We start from the raw sequence: 16,578 nt of genomic DNA, 5'->3' as shown, positions 1-16,578 counted from the left end.
TTGAGAAGTCTACCTACTTGGAAGCAAGATAAATGCAACCTCCCCTCAGAGCCGTCATAATGAAAACCACAGAGTATTGGAGAAGGTCTGAGAGGCAGGCAGACAGCAAACGGTGTGCCTTCAGAGGAGTGGCACTTAGACTGCTGGTTGACCCCGGACAGCGACAGTGTCCCACCTGATGCCAAGAGAATAGCTGTCAGCCTGGATTTGCAGGTCTCCCCCTCCCGCCAGTCTCTTTCAGAGCAGGGGTGAGATGGAGACGTTTCAGACAAATAAGAACTGAGGCTTCATCTCCACAGACCTTCCCAGGGTGTGCTTCAGGAGGAGGGTCCTCTCAGACGGAAAGTATGCAGGAGAGAATGAGGGCCAGAGAGAGTGGTAGATGTGGGGATAAATCGAAGTAGGCGTGGACTGTATGGAACAAAGCCAACAAAACCAAAGCGATAGAATTAGAAACACCAAGAGCGGAACAGTGGCACGTGTCCTGGGTGGGCGATAGGCTGAGTTACAGCATTATGAGTCCAGTGCTGCCCAGGAGGAGAGCAGTAGTGATGGCTCATTTCAGACTTTGATAATTAACACGGAGCTTAAATTTCTAGGGTAACGTGTAGATAATAGAACATACACCTATAAATAATATGAATACTGGATAAAATGGAAGGTGAAAAGGAATTCAGAAGATGGCGAGAGAAAAAAACAAAAAAAGAAAAGATATGCTGGCAGCATTCAATCCAAGTATATGCGCAAGTGGGCTAAATGACTCGTAAAAGGTAGTAATGTTAGACTGGATTGAAACTATCATAATCAACAAAATACATGTTGTTTATATAGTTCCATCTAAAACTCCATAGAATGTTAATGGTTCAGAGTAAAAGGAAGACAATATGAGGCATATTCTTATCAATTCATCAGAAGGCTACAACAATTGTGAATTTCTCTATGCACTTCCTAATATAGTCTCAAAACAAAAAACTGTAGCATTCTGGGTTATAAAGAAAGCATGTCTCAACAAATTTCAGATGATCCGAATCATGCGGAATATCTTCTCTGGCCACAGTACAATGAAACTGGAAATTAGTGACAAAAACATGAGTAAAATTAAGTAACCCGTGAGTAGAAGAAGGAGTCATAATATCAATCAGATATTTTGAACTGAATAATAGAAATATTACATATCAAAAATGGTGAAATGCACCCAAATAAGCATTTACTAGAAATTTTATTAGTTTAAGGAGGAAAGCAGAAGATTAATGAACTAAACATGTAGCATAAAGATTTAAAAAAAATTGAAACAACCCAAATAAAGTCCAAGGAGGAAATCTAGAAAAAAGTAGAAATTAATGGGCTTTACTAGGCAGGTTCCACAGCACATTTGAGCCAGTAGTGGGAAGAACCAGCAGACTGAGAGCTAGATAAATAGAGAGTATCTGGTCTGGAGAATAGAAACAAAAACGAGTGAAGAAAATGATCAAGCTCAGAGGCCTGTGGGACATTATCAGACACACCAATATGTGCACAGTCCTGAAGGAAATTCAAGAGAGAGAGAAACAGAAAAAAATTATTTGAAGAAATAATGTCAGAAAACTTCCTAACTTTGATGAAAACAAGTCTACAACATCCAAGAAGTATAGTGCGCTCCAAGTAGGATAAACACAGATCTACATCTAGACAAATCCCAGTCAGACTGTTGAAACTTGAGACAAAGAAAACATCTTGAAATCAGCAAGGGAAAAACATGTATAAGAGAACCACAGCAAGATTAACAGCTCTCTGCTTGTCAGAAACGGTGGTCATGAAGCAGAGGGATGAGGTTTTCAAAGTTCTGAGAGACTGTCTACTAACAATTTTGTGTCCAGCTAAACTATTCTTCAGAAGTGAAGGCAAAATACATTCCTAGGTAAACCAGGTCCAAGGGATTTTATTGCTGGCAGACCTTCTTTACCAGAAAGAAAGTTCTTCAAGCTGGGAGAACATGACAGCAGGACATAACGCCAGTCCTTGCCACATGCCAAGTGTGATACCTGGGGAGGGCTGGTGTTTCGGAGCAACTCTGTTGAAACTGTTGCTTGAAAGACTCCTAGCAGAAGTGAAAGATCTTATCCCACTTCTGGGTTATTTGCCCCAAAGAATGAAAAACAGGATCTTGAAGAGGTATTTGGATAGCCATGTTCACTGCAGCAAGATATGGAGGCAACCAGAATGTCCACTGATGGATGAATGGTTACAGGAAATGTGGAGTATACACGCAGTGGGATGTTCTTCGGCCAGAGAGAAGGACCTTCTGACACCTACAACATGGTTGAATCTTGAGGACGTGATGCTCGGTGAAGCAAGCCAATCCCCAAAAACAAATTCTGCACGATTCCACTCATAGGAGGCGTGTAAAGCAGTCACACTCACAAACCGGAAGTAGAACCGCGGTTGCCAGGGGCAGGGGAAGGAGAAGGGTTAATGGAGGTAGTGTCCGTTCTACAAGATAAAAAGAGTCCTGGAGACGGAGGTGATGGCCGCAAAGGCTGTGAATGGACTTAGCACCACTGGACCGCACACTTGAGAATGGTCAACATGGTAAATTTTATGTAAGTTTTACCACAATTAGAAAAACTGTTTGAAGTGTCCATCGTACAAGTGTAGTAGAACAACGTGGGACGATAGTTGTAGTGTATCGTTGCCCAGGGAAAGTAGCTTCCCCAGAACGTGTAAATATGACCTTGTTTGTATTATACATAGAAACATAAGAAATCCCCACAACTTTGAATATCCCCCCATCTGTCCGTGTTTCCTCTTCCCGCTCGTCTTGGAGGCTCAGCTCAGGTTGTACCTCTTAGGAGGCCTCTGCTGTTGCCCCGGTCCGCGTGGCGCTCTCTCTGCTCTGGTTTCCCATCTTACTTAGAGACAGTTTCACATTTTCTTGTTCTTTTGTGTCACAAATGCCAGTTATCTCCAACTAGACCGTTGCGTTTTTGTAGGAACCAGATCTTAGGTTTCTCTGGAATTCCTGTTCTCACAAGCCTGCCTCTCCCAGTGTCCCTCAGCTGGGGCCTCGGCCCTCGTGCCGCGGAAGCGGCCCTGCGCGGCTCGGCACCCTGGGAGCTGGCGTCTGCTCTCCCTCGGGCCGTGGCTGCCCTGCCGGCAGTGCTCATCCTGCTTTCTGCGCGGCCTCTTGCCTCCGTTGTGGCTTTGCTCTCCAGTTCGCCACCGGCCTGAGCCCTGACTGGATCTCAGGGTCTTCTGAATCCACGTAACCTTCTCCTCAGCCTCTGGGGCTCTTCGCCGTGGCCTGCAAACGGTTAGTGGCGGCTCACGGCTGGCCCAGCATCACCCGAAGACACCTCCTGTTCCGCACACTCTTCGGGCAGATCCCTCAAATCGATCACACAGCCCGGACCGAGACTGAACTCCAAGTTAGGCTTCGCTGGCGGGATTAGCCTCTGGGCTGGGCAAGTGAGCCCTTGACCTGGTCTCTTTGGGGCTGTCACCCTGGTTGCCCTCCGTGCTCCTGCCTTCTTCCTCTGGAGCGGGCCTTCTACCCTGGTCAGGGAGGGACCCAGCAGTGCCGAGTGATGATCTCAGTGATGGGTGTGTGAGCGGAGCAGGACCGGAGTCGTCTTCTCAGACTTTGCTGGTTGGAGCCGGCGAGGAAGAGTATTCTTCCCACTCTGGGCCGTGGAACTACCAGGCGTGAGTCTAGAGCCGCCTGTGGCGGTCCTGGCTGCCTGGGGAAAGTCGATCCGTGCTGACCATCACCGAAGCCAGGGTAGGGATGCTGAGATAAGAAATGCTGGAAGGAGCCCCGTAGCTGGTGTCAGCTTGGTCCCGTCCTTCCCAAGTCCTGGTCTCTAGCTCTTTCTCAAATTGCAAGTTACTCTGGAATCTTCTATGACTCACTCATCTTGCTTTTCTTCAGTTAGTGTAAGCCTCAGTTTCCTCTCCATCAGGGCAGTGCACCTCTCCCGTGCACCCCACACCTTGATTCCACTTCATCTTCTTCCATGGCACCGGTCACCTTTAACACCAAGCACAGTTTCCCTCCTCGTTCCATGGAGGTTGTTGTCTGTCTTCCACACTGGAATGGAAGCTTCAAGAGCACAGGGATCTTCGTTTGGTTCACAGATGGAACCAAAAATATGTCTCAAGTGAATGAAAGACCAGTTTGTGTGAAGCTGTCCATCATCTTGAGATGAAAAGCCATTGTTTGAAATTTGGTTATATCACGGAGAAGATTGGGGGTTTGATTGTATGTCTCTGGGTTATTTTCACAGAGGGAGACTGAAAGGTTTGGATGCTAGGGGAAGTTGAGTTATGACCTCAGTGTCCCTGTCAGCCCAGATATGTGGCTTTTCAAGAGTACTGTCTTATGTCATAGTCCCAGTAGGCTGCATCTCCAGCACATGAACATTGGTGATAACTGTGTGGTTGAAAAGCAAAATATTTATGGCCTTTATTTACAAAGATTTATTTATTATTTTTAATTAAAAATGTTTTAATGTTTATTTATTTTTGACAGAGAGAGAGCACGAGCGAGCACAAGTGGGGAAGGGGCAGAGAGAGAGGGAGACACAGGATCCGAAACAGGCTCTAGGCTCTGAGCTGTCAGCACAGAGCCCGACGTGGGGCTTGAACCCATGAACTGTGGGATCACGACCTAAGCTGAACTTGGATACCTAACTGACTGAGTCACCCGGGCACCCCTACAAGGATTTTTTTTTTAAGTTTTATTTATTTTCAGAGAGAGAAAGAGAGTGTGAGCGAGCTCCAGAGAGAGAGATGGGAGAAGGGGCAGAGAGAGGGGGAGAGAGAGAATCCCAAGCAGACTCCATGCTGTCAGCGCAGAGCCTGATGTAGGGCTCGATGTGAAACATGAAATCGTGACCTGAGCTGACATCAAGTGTTGGACACCTAACTGACTAAACCACCCAGATGCCCCAACCGCTTCATGCTTGAAAGATGTTGGGAAACATTTGGCTTACATATGTCAAACCCAACAAGTTGAAAGCCATCTAAAATTTACCATAGTCTGACATAGGTATAATGAACTCACAGTCGCAATTTAGGAAGGGGAGCTAGTGTATGTGGGAAGATGAATTTGGTGTGGGACATGCTCAGTTTGAAGTAACAGTAAAAAATATATATCCAAATGGAACTCTCCAGAAGGTCATTGGCAATGAGAAACTTCGGGGTTTATGTGATAGGCCAGAGGCATGGGGTATGGGGTAATTCTACAGTACTCAGGCTGCCATTTATAATACTGTTCCTGTCTTCCTCAAAGGGAGGCCATGAGAATTCAGTGGAGGAGTAAATGGAAATGCTGTCTAAATTTTTTAAAAGGGAGAAAATAGTTCTCTGAGAAGAAGAGAGTCTAATGGTGTCAGATGTAACTTGAAGAAAATGGGAATGGAGAAAAGGCTTGGACACGGAGACTCACTGGTGACCTGTGAGCCGAGTGTCTGTGGGGCACAGAGTCAAGAGCAGGAGGCACATGGCGGGGTGGGGACAGGAGGCGATTGTGAGGAGGTGAGTGCTGCCCTGGTCAGCGTAGCAAGAAGAGAGTTTCGGGCATTTGTGCTAACGGCAGTCAGATTCTAATTTTGCAGATTTTCAACTTCGAATAGGAAAGAAGTAATTAAAAACTAAACAAAAATTAGTATGTCTTACTTCAAAACACACCGTGACTTAACATTTTCTTGGATGAGGAGTTACTTTCCCTTGCAGTTTGTCTTTAAATGGTGACCTCTTTTCTGGCATATAAGTAGGTTACTAAAATGTGGGGGGCGCTTGGGTGGCTCAATTGGTTAAGTGTCTGACTCTTGATTTCTGCTCAGGTCATGATCTCATAGTTTCGTGAGTTTGAACCCTGTTGTGTTGGGCTCTGTGCTGACAACATGGAGCCTGCTTGGGATTCTCTGTCTCTGCCTCTCCTCTGTTTGTGCTCTCTCTCAAAAAAGAAAAAAAAAAAACCCAAAACATAAAAAAGTAGGTTTCTACAGCGTGAAATTTGCTTCATTTTTGGTAGTTTGTTATACTATTGGCCACTAACACTAGAATGATTTTTATGATCACTTTCTCCACATGGGTTCTGTAATCCTTTAAGAAGAGACCTCACTGCCTCTTCTTCATTGACTCACTGATGAAGGATCTGGTGCTTAGGATTATTGTTCTTTATCAGATTATTCATCCTCAGCTGATGACATTTCCCGCTGGATTTGCACGCCTTCCAGCTGTGAACACACACTATCAGTGACATTAGTTATGTAACCTTCTGGAAGCCATCTTTATTCAGAAGTCAAAAGAAACCCTTTAGAAGGTTTCTAACTGGGGAGTTAGTGTTTACCAAGTATTTGTTGGGTTATATTTCTTGGACACAAATATAACACCGCAAGTGCTATGATTGTAGAGAAAAACTTGTGGGTCCCAAGGTCCCAGGGTCCCAGAAGAGGTCCTGGCTGGACCAGCAGGCATATGGCCGGAGCACCCTCTAGTCTTGCCTGCATCACACTCCCAGCTGAGTGTCCCAGCAGGCCACAGAAACCTGTGTAGAGCAGAGACGTTGCCAAGGCACCAAAGGCCATTGTGGCTTCAGCCTAGGAACAGCACAGAAGGGGGGGATCCTCTCCCCGCCCCCCCCCCCCCGCACTGTAATCTGGGAAAGTACCCGTGAGAGCTCTGCTTGCATCACTGCGGGCTACAAAGTCGTCTCCCTCACGATGGGGCAGATCATAGCACTCTGAGATCACCACTCCTCTTTTGTATGGCATTAAACTGGGCACTGGGCACTGGGCAGGGGCACTGCACCCTGGTGTAGCTGGGATTAGGAACCATACTGTCTTTCTTTCATGATGTATTTGGCTGTGGCTGTGCGTGCAGGACCCTGTGAATGGCTTGTCCAGCACCTTTGTTTTCTTCCTTGGATCTAACTATTCAAGGCTTCACTTTCCCTTTTATGGACGATGTGACGTAGAGGTAGATCCTAAACTCCAGTAGGGGTTTTTGTGGAAGAAAAAAAAAAAGAGAGAGAGAGAAAGAAAGAAAACACATACATGTGCCCTGATATTTGTGCTTGGGTCTCCATCCCTAAAGGCCACAATTTAGTTACTGGGAGCGGGGCCCAGGCGTCCAGCTTCTCACATCTGCCCGTTCACTTCGATGTGTAAGGCAGGTGGGAGGGTTAGGGCTCTGAGGCAGCCGTGGGAGTCCTGCCTCCGTGCCACCGAGTGGCTTCAGCCTCAAGGCTGATGCCATTCGGTGCATGGCATCCTCTGTCCGCAGTCACTGGTCCACAGATGGACGCATGAGCTAGGTGGGCCCATCCAGACCGCAGGGGTGGTGCAGGGGTTTCTCCCTCACTGGATATGGACAAGGAAGCATGTTATACCTCAGCGTGAGCAACGTGAGCTACCTCATAGGAGATGCTGTGGGGGAGAGGACAGAGGGAAGAAAGGGTCCCGGCCTTCGATGATATAACCGAGCCACCGAATCCAACCCTACTTCTGCACTTGACATGAGATGATATATCACCGTCAGGCCATTCTGAGTTGCAGTTTGATACTTGGAGCTGAACCATTTTGACTCACTGCTCTGTGGTAAATCCAGTAACATTTTCTAAACCAGTTTCAGGTTTCTCCATACGCAGAGTGAAAGCGTATACAGGTGGGATAGTTGGAGGGAACATCTGCATTTGCTTTAAAACACATCCACCAGCGCCATCATACCGGCTTTTCTCTTCTTTTTTTAAAACATTTATTCATTTTTGAGAGTGAGAGAGACAGAGCATGAGTGGGGGAGGGGCAGAGAGAGAGGGAGACACAGAATCCGAAGCAGGCTCCAGGCTCCGAGCTGTCAGCGCAGAGCCCCACGTGGGGCTTGACCTCACGGACCGCGAGATTATGACCTGAGCCAAAGTCGGACGCTCAACCGACTGAGCCACCCAGGTGCCCCTGGGCTTTTCTCTTCTTGACAAAATATGTAGTACAAGACCAGAGAAGTCCACGGAGCCACTACTGTGCTTGAGAAGGGGCAAGGAAAGGTGGGAGTGTGAATCCTGCTTGTTTGTTTTGTCTCTGGCAAGTTTGGTGACCGGCCTGTGCCTCCAGTCTTCATCTATAAAACAGTGATGTTGACATGTGCTTCAGAGCACATATGAGAGCTCAGTCAGTCTGCAGCCCGAGCGTGGCCAGCACGGGGCCACACGGAGTCGCCAGCACTGGTGCATTTCAGACCCACGAGTGCCAAGTTTCCCTGGTTTAGCCAAGCAGTTTCTTAACAATGCTGGCTGTTGTGTTATCAACAGTGAGGAACGGGGACGAGGATGGCAGCAGGATCATTATAAGCACTATTTTGGCATCAAATAATGTGCAGTGAAGTTTCTTTTTAAACTGAGTTAGCTGTTTCCCTTGACTTTACACGATTTTACTTGTCAGCCAAAAAGGTAACTTACACATTTGATTTTCAAGACCGTGCACAGGGTGCTTCGCTCTTAGGAATATAGATCAGAATTATGTCTTTCTTTGAAAAGTTTGCATCACCTGGCACAAAAACAGACACTGAGATCAATGGAACAGAATAGAGAACCCAGAAATGGTCCCACAAACGTACGGCCAACTAACCTTTCACAAAGCAGGAAAGAATATCCAATGGAATAAAGACAGTCTCTTCAGCAAGTGGTTCTGGGAAAACTGGACAGAGACATGCAGAAGAATGAACCTGGACCACTTTCTCACACCAGACACAAAAATAAACTCAACATGGATGAAAGACCTAAATGTAAGACAGGAAGCCATTAAAATCCTCAAGGAGAAAGCAGGCAAAAACCTCTTTGATCTTGGCCACAGCAACTTCTTACTCAACACGTGTCCAGAGGCAAGGGAAACAAAAGCAAAAATGAACTATTGGGACCTCGTCAAGATAAAAAGCTTCTGCACAGTGAAGGAAATAATCAGCAAAACTAAAAGGCAACCGACAGAATGGGAGAAGGTATTTGCAAACAACATATCAGGTAAAAGGTTAGTATCCAAAATCTGTAAAGAAATTCTCAAACTCAACACCCAAAAAACAATCCAGTGAAGAAATGGGCAAAAGACATGAATAGACACTTCTCCAAAGAAGACTTCCAGATGGCCAACTGACACATGAAAAAATGCTCAACATCACTCATCTCTAGGGAAATGCAAATCAAAACCACACTGAGATACCACCTCACACCTGTCAGAATGGACAACATTAACAACTCAAACAACAGATGTTGGCGAGGATGTGGAGAAAGAGGATCTCTTTTGCATTGTTGGTGGCAATGCAAACTGGTGCAGCCACTCTGGAAAAGAGTGTGGAGATTTCTCAAAAAACTAAAAATAGAACTACCCTACGACCCAGCAGTTGCACTACTAGGCATTTATCCAAGGGATACAGGCGTGCTGTTTCGAAGGGACACATGCACCCCCATGTTTATAGCAGCACTATCGACAATAGCCAGAGTATGGAAAGAGCCCAAATGTCCATCGAGGGATGAATGGATAAAGGAGATGTGGTATATATATACAATGGAGTATTACTCAGCCATCAAAAAGAATGAAATCTTGCCATTTGCAACAACATGGATGGAACTAGAGGGTATTATGCTAAGTGAAATTAGAGAAAGACAAAGATATGGCTTCACTTTAAGAGAAAACTGATGAACATAAGGGAAGGGAAGCAAAAATAATACAAAAACAGGGAGGGAGACAAAACAGAAGAGACTCATAAATATGGAGAACAAACTGAGGGTATACTGGAGGGGTTGTGGGAGGGGGGATGGGCTAAATGGGTAAGGGGCACCAAGGAATCTACTCCTGAAATCATTGTTGCACTATATGCTACCTTATTTGGATGTAAGTTAAAAAAATAAAAAGCTGAGCATCACTAAGGCAAGGCTTTCATCTGTGAGGGAAGGTAGTAGAGGGTCGACTTCTATATAATGTTGTGAAATACGTGTGTCCGGCTCACATTTTCGTCGCTGCCAGCCCGTGTCATCTCTGCGTGAACCGCAGGGATAGCGGATACGAATACCACACTTGGGCTTGTGCACTTCCTGCCTGGAAGCCCCGGGGCTGGCGCCCTCACTCACCACATCTCGCGCAGCCTTCCCCGCAGCTGTGTTTTACCCGCAAAGGTACTGAGGCTCGTGGATGTGTGGAGGCTCCAAGGCCACGCGGGCAGGAGTGCGGTGCTCTAGTAGAGCGGGTTTCAGTGCGTGGGGGAAGGCAGGTTTAATGCCACAGACAGTCATGAAGGCAGAAAACGACTTTGCAAATGCTCAGCCTCTTTTCCACATAGAAGTTCAAGTCACTGAGCTCTGGGCCCAGGAGGACGTAGCCCACACCTGACGCTGATATCCTTCGTGAGATTGGACAAGGGAACGTGGGAATGCCTTTTGAGTTATGATGTCGGTACCCTCAGGACCTGCCGCTGGCTTTCATTCTGACCTAACTTCGTTCTCTTAACTGTGGATTGGAGGAAAGATGCCTTTAGGAATTTTCTCCTCCCACAGCAGGATCCTGACGGTCCGTTCCTTGTCCCCGCAGAGTCAGCCGAGGTGCTCTCGTATCGATTTGGCAGGGTTACTTGACGGCAGTGTTTCATTTTCTTTTGGCCTAAGGAGATTTTCCCCGCGATAAAACTGTGTAATGTGGGTGGAAGTGCTCGAAAGTGGTAACTTGCTGGTCACACGTAAGTGGTTTTTACCACCGTCTCCTTGTGGGAAGAACCGGGTCCTCAGAGGGTGGCCGGCAGCAGCCGGGTGGCAGCTGGAGAGAGACATCTTCTCAAGTTCCTAAAGGAGTCTAGAGCCCAGGTGAAGGGTGTAGTTCTCCCGGCAGCCTGAGGACTTCTCCACGAAACTGCACGGCTTTGAAGCAAGTTGCGGAGGGAGGGCGGGGAGTCCGAGGAAGGTGAGGTGCCCGTGTGTGCCAACGAGGCGTGTGCGTTCCTCGTCCGTGGCCCACCGCCCGTTACCAGCATTGCGTTGTAAATACGCTGTAACATTTGAAAAAGACCAAACCCTAGAGGCGCAGACGGTTTGAGTTCCGATTCTGAATCAGAAGCACACGTGGGCAGGCCGTTGTGAAGGCACAGTGGGAGCCCTGTTAGAGGCGAGGAAGGGGAGCAAAGGCTTCACGCGCTCCTGCATCAGCCGCCGGCATGGGCACCGCGGGTGCTTCGGGCCTGGGAGCAGAGTGGGTGTGCGTCTGCCGGCCCTCCTCCGCCACCCCCAGGCAGGACGGGAGGCACGGTGGCTCTGATCTGGCCGGGTTGCAGCAGTCCCGAGGGCGGGACAAGGGCGGGACCGAGATCTGTCCTGCGGATTGCTGGCTGCCTCCATAAGGCAGCGCCCTGTAACTCTGGGGTCCTGGAGGGATGGGTGTGTGCGTGTCGGGTGGAGGAGGCTTGGGAACCATCGCTCTCAAGGCAAACACTCAACCTGTAGCTCCGTCGGGTGTCTTCAGAGGAGTCAGCCAGTGTGTGGCAGCTGAGAGGTAGGATGCTGGATTGGGTGTTGCTGGATCTCAGCGCTGAATAGACTCATGGATTGAAAGGGCACGGCAAGGGGACTGCAGTGTTTTCCAGGGGAAGGCTTGATGGCGGTAGTCCGCCAAGACACCTGCCCAGCCCATGGTCTGGGCCTCCTCCCTCTTTTAGGGCCCTCCCTCTTTCAGGGAATGGTGGGGATAACCAAAGGCTGCCTCAGGGCATGCTTAGTCATGGAAATTGAGGGTTTTAGGCAAGGGGGCTGATGGAGTACTTGATCTCGGGGCAGTCATTGCTAGTGACTGGGACCCTCTTGTCTCCATCCAGAGCATCTTCTTCCTGAGTTCTGACTCCCTAGCAAACTACCCATCACAGAGTTTTCCCCAAAGCGTGGGGATCAGAGCTGAGGAAAGGACGTGCAGGGGTGTGGAGGCAGAGGAACTGAGACGCCTGGGGCGTCTCCCTCGTCCCTGAGCACGGCACTTAGTTCCAGGGGTGGGTCCGTGTCCTGCGCCACCTTCAGTGCCCTCCCCAGCACTGCCTGTCTGTGACCTGTCGCCCTGCTCCTGCTCGAGCCCTGCCAGCCCTCCATTCACCCAGTCTGCCTCACCAGGGAGACCACACCGTCTGCCCTGTCCCTGCCCGGTACACAGACAAATCTGCGGTTTGAGGCCCATCGTGTCCCATCGGCATCTATCAGGTGAATGAAGGAGGCTGGTCTGGCTTTTGGAGAGACTGCAGCAAGGTCTGCAACCTTTTAGCCATACGTTTCCAGTTAGGTTCCTAATTTGTTACATTCAAAGGATGTGGGTTTTCCTTTTTGTCCCCTGGGAAGTCAGCACTGTGGACAAGCTTTTGGGGGGGCTTTGTGTCCCCTGGACTGCACAGGACACAGCCAGTTTATGACGTGCTTGAGTGTCCAGGAGCCTGGCACACGTGGAATGGGCTGTGGCTGCCCATCTGTCCTGTGGAGCAGTGGCTTTCAGAAGATGGTTTTTCTGGAACCATAGAGCCAGCAAGTGGGGGAACCAGGATCAAAGCCTGCTTTGTGCACCCATGCAGGGGTGTGGCGGGTGATTTTCTGGGGAACATGCTCACTCCTGTGTTCGCTCTCTTGTGGTGTCATTCATTGATTCCCTAAACGTTAGCGAGCCTACGAGTGACCAGGCCCAGTGCAGGTGTACTGAGTGGGTGGGGAAGGCTGGGCCTCAGAGTTGCTCCGGTGAGGGGTGGTTCCTCCAGGGCATCATTCCAGTCTGAGAGAAGAGCAGTAAGACAGAGGGAACAAGAGGCTGAGGGGCTCGGGATGGATGGAGTGCATTGTGTAGCAGAAGATAGGAGAGGAGTGAGCAAGCCTGGGGGAGAGGAAGCCAGCAGCCACCAAGGAGAGGAGTGTCTGTGAGTGCATTTAAGGCAGAGGAGTGATGCAGGGTCTTAGACTTCCTGTGTCTTCTAGGGTCTGCATTTATATCAGGGACCTCTTTTTTTTTTTTAATATTTATTATTTTGAAAGAGAGAGACAGAGTGTGAGCGGGGGAGGGGCAGACAGCAAGCGAGACACAGAATCCAAAGCGGGCTCCAGGCTCCGGGCTGTCAGCACAGAGCCTGACGCGGGGCTCGAACCCACAAACTGTGAGATCATGACCTGAGCCGAAGTTGGATGCTTAACGGACTGAGACACCCAGGCACCCTGGTGGAAATATGTTTTTAATGGATATATAAATATATATTATGTGTTTTTATATGTGTGCTTTATATATGCATACATATAAATAGATATACTAATACTAATCAGAAGGAAACTGCAGTGGCTATACTGACCTCTACAAAGTGGAATTCAGAGGAGGGATCATGACCAGGGATGAGGAAGGACACTGTGTAACCTTCAAGGAGTCAATTCCTTAAGCAGACGTAACAGTCCTAAACGTGTATGCGCCTACCAGCAGAGTTGCAAAACACATGAAGTAAAAACTGACAGACGTGAATGGAAAACTGAATCCACGGAGGTGGTCACAGATTTCAGCATCCCTCTCCTTATAACTGATAGAAGAGGTGACAGAAAACCAGGAAGGATAAAGGCCTCAGCAACATTATCAACCACCTTCAAAGTACAACATTTACAAACATGCCACCTAATAACAGCGGGGCATACATTCTTTTTCAGAGTGTGTGGAACATTTAGAAGACAGACTATGATTGGGGCTATAAAATACATCTCGCGGCGCCTGGGTGGCTCAGTCGGTTGAGCGTCTGACTTTGGCTCAGGTCCTGATCCTACAGTTTGTGGGTTCGAGCCCCACGTCGGGCTCTGTGCTGACGGCTCGGAGCCTGGAGCCTGCTTCGGATTCTGTGTCTCCCTCTCTCTCTGCCCCTCCCCTGCTCGTGCTCTGTCTCTCTCTGTCAAAAATAAATAATAAAAAACATAAAAAAATTTTAAATATGTCTCAATAAACTTAGCAGGGTTGGAATTATACATGGTATGTTCTCTGACCACAGTAGCATTGTTAGAGTTCAATAGAAATATATCTGGAAAATCTCCAAATATTTGTAAATTAAATAAGCCAATCTAAAGTAGAACATGTGCCACATACAACAAATGAAAAAGTAAGGTGGCATCACAAAGCAAATAACAGGTGGCGTCACAGCTCCCCAAAAGGCAGAAACGCTTGTATTCAACATGCAGTGGCACACTATGTTAGTCATAGACGATAATGTCGTATTTCCTAATACGTTCACATATATTCAGAATGTAAAGCTTCATAAGCATTCTCTTTGTTGCAAATTATCCAGGGATCAAGAGGTCACCTGAGGGGCGCTTGGGTGGTTTAGTTGATTAAGCGACCAACTTCTGTCTCTCTCTCCTTCTCTCTTTCTCAAAATAATAAATAACCATTAAGATTTTTTTAAATAAAAAAAACATATTTCCATCCTTTTAACCTACGCTCCCTTTATATTTAATGTGACTTCCACGTGTTGACCTTAAAAATAAAACTGCCAGTTATCTTTTTTTTTTTTTTAACATTTTTATTTTTATTTATTTTTGAGACAGAGACAGAGCGTGAACAGGGGAGGGGCAGAGAGAGAGGGAGACAGAATCTGACACAGGCTCCAGGCTCTGAGCCGTCAGCACAGAGCCCGACGCAGGGCTCGAACTCACGGACCGTGAGAACGTGACCTGAGCCAAGGTCGGACGCTTAACCGACCGAGCCACCCAGGCGCCCCAAAACTGCCAGTTATCTTACCAGCAAAAAATGGGTTTATTCTGGAGTAACGGAGAACTGCAGCCCAGTACCAACTACCTAGGGCAACACTATGGACACGTCTGAAGAATAGAGCAGAGGAAGCTATTTTATAGGGGAAAGAAAGGTTGTCTCTCATTGGCTGGGCTGTGATGACCTCTCATTGGCTGGGCTGTTGCCAGGATCAGGAAGAAACCTTCCTTCCTCCTACCCCAGGAGTCTCTCCTTGCTGGGTCTGTAGTGGACCAGGGGCGGTGGGGCTGAGAGCTGCTCCTGCTGGCCTCCGGTTCTTTTTTTCAACGTTTTTATGTATTTTTGGGACAGAGAGAGACAGAGCATGAACGGGGGAGGGGCAGAGAGAGAGGGAGACACAGAGTCGGAAACAGGCTCCAGGCTCTGAGCCGTCAGCCCAGAGCCTGACGTGGGGCTCGAACTCCCGGACCGCGAGATCGTGACCTGGCTGAAGTCGGACGCTTAACCGACTGCGCCACCCAGGCGCCCCAAGATTTACTTTTTTTAAAGTAATCTCTACACCCAGTGTGGGGCTTGAACTCACGACCCTGAGGTCAAGAGTCGCGTGCTCCACCATTGGAGCCAGCCGGGTGCCCCTAAACAGCTGCCTTTTAAAGAAGTTGAAAAGGTATGAGGAAGGGGCACCCGGGTGGCCCAGTTGTCTGAGCGCCGCCTTTAGCTTAGGTCACGATCTCACAGTTCATAAGTCCGAGCCCCACATCGGGCTCCCTGCTGTCAGTGCAGAGCTGGCTTCGGATCCTCTGTCCCCCCTCTCTCTGCCCCTCCCCCACTCATGCACCTGCTCTCTAAAAAATAAACATTAAAAAAAAAAGAGGGGTGCCTGGGTGGCTCAGTCGGCTGAGCGTCCGACTTCGGCTCAGGTCACAATCTCACGGTTCATGAGTTTGAGCCCCACGTCGGGCTCTGTGCTGACAGCTCGGAGCCTGGAGCCTGCTTCGGATTCTGTGTCTCCCTCGCTCTCTGCCCCTCTCCCCACTCACACTCTGTCTCTCTCTCCTTCAAAAATAAATACATGTTAAAAAAAATTTTAAAAAAAGGTATGAGGAAAAATATCCATATATTTGCTGTTTCTGCCTCTCTCTGTTCCTGTGTGTCAGACCCGAGTTTGTACCTGGGATCACTCTCCTTCTGCCAGCAGGACTTCGAACCGTTTTGAGGCACAGGTCCGCGGGCGTGGAGCTCTGCAGCTCGGGCTCGGGCCCCGGCTCGCGCAGTGTTCCCTCGCCGTCATCGTCCGGGCCGTGTGCGGGGGTGCGGCTGGCGGGCGTTCTCTGGCCTTCTGTCCACGCTGCTGCTCCGCGGCCTTGGACCTGGCCTGTCTGTGACACACCCCCGTCACTCTTGAGTGTGTCCACATCACTGGCTCGTGGCCGCGTGATTCTCAGGGGCCACGTGTGCTTCTGTCTGCCCGGGGCTGTGCTTTATAGCTTCCTCGCCTTTGGATATTTTCGGCCGTGCTTTCTTCACAATTTTTATGACTTGGCCTCCTCTCCTTCTGGGAGTCCGGGGACGTGCTCAATGCCGTCCCATGGGTCACTGCTGCTTTGGCTTTTTTGTGTTTCTTTCAGTCTTTTTTTTTGCCTCTGTGAGGGCAGAAGTCCAGTGAAGAAGATCACAGTGAGGAAATTTGGTAGCTTTACGTTCTCCTCTGGGGTCACAGCCATCGTCTCCTCCACAGTCACTTAAAGCTGCACATTCCTGCCACCGCTTGTCCCCACATCGTGCTGGCCCAGTAAATAGAAACACGTCTTCTGCCAGAAACTGTCACGTCTCAAGTGTATTGCCCGTAAGCTCAACTTCCCAGAAGACT

General features: G+C 48.6%; 1 protein-coding gene and 1 non-coding gene across 2 annotated transcripts in view; both read left to right on the top strand.

Moving 5' to 3' along the window:
• The window catches only part of HSF2BP (heat shock transcription factor 2 binding protein), a 92,677-nt gene that overhangs the window by 60,551 nt on the left and 15,548 nt on the right, over positions 1–16,578 (top strand). The window lies entirely within an intron of this gene.
• TRNAQ-UUG (transfer RNA glutamine (anticodon UUG)) lies at positions 13,720–13,804 on the top strand. The gene has a single exon. It is a non-coding gene; the product is annotated as a tRNA-Gln (tRNA).

The sequence above is a fragment of the Lynx rufus genome, unplaced genomic scaffold (genome assembly GCF_022079265.1).
Source record: "Lynx rufus isolate CCGP_SWC_20201006 ecotype Redwood Valley unplaced genomic scaffold, mLynRuf1.p SCAF_5, whole genome shotgun sequence".
Taxonomy (NCBI): domain Eukaryota; kingdom Metazoa; phylum Chordata; class Mammalia; order Carnivora; family Felidae; genus Lynx; species Lynx rufus.
The sequence above is the reverse complement of the archived record's forward strand: the minus strand, read 5'-3'. Positions and strand labels throughout refer to the sequence as shown.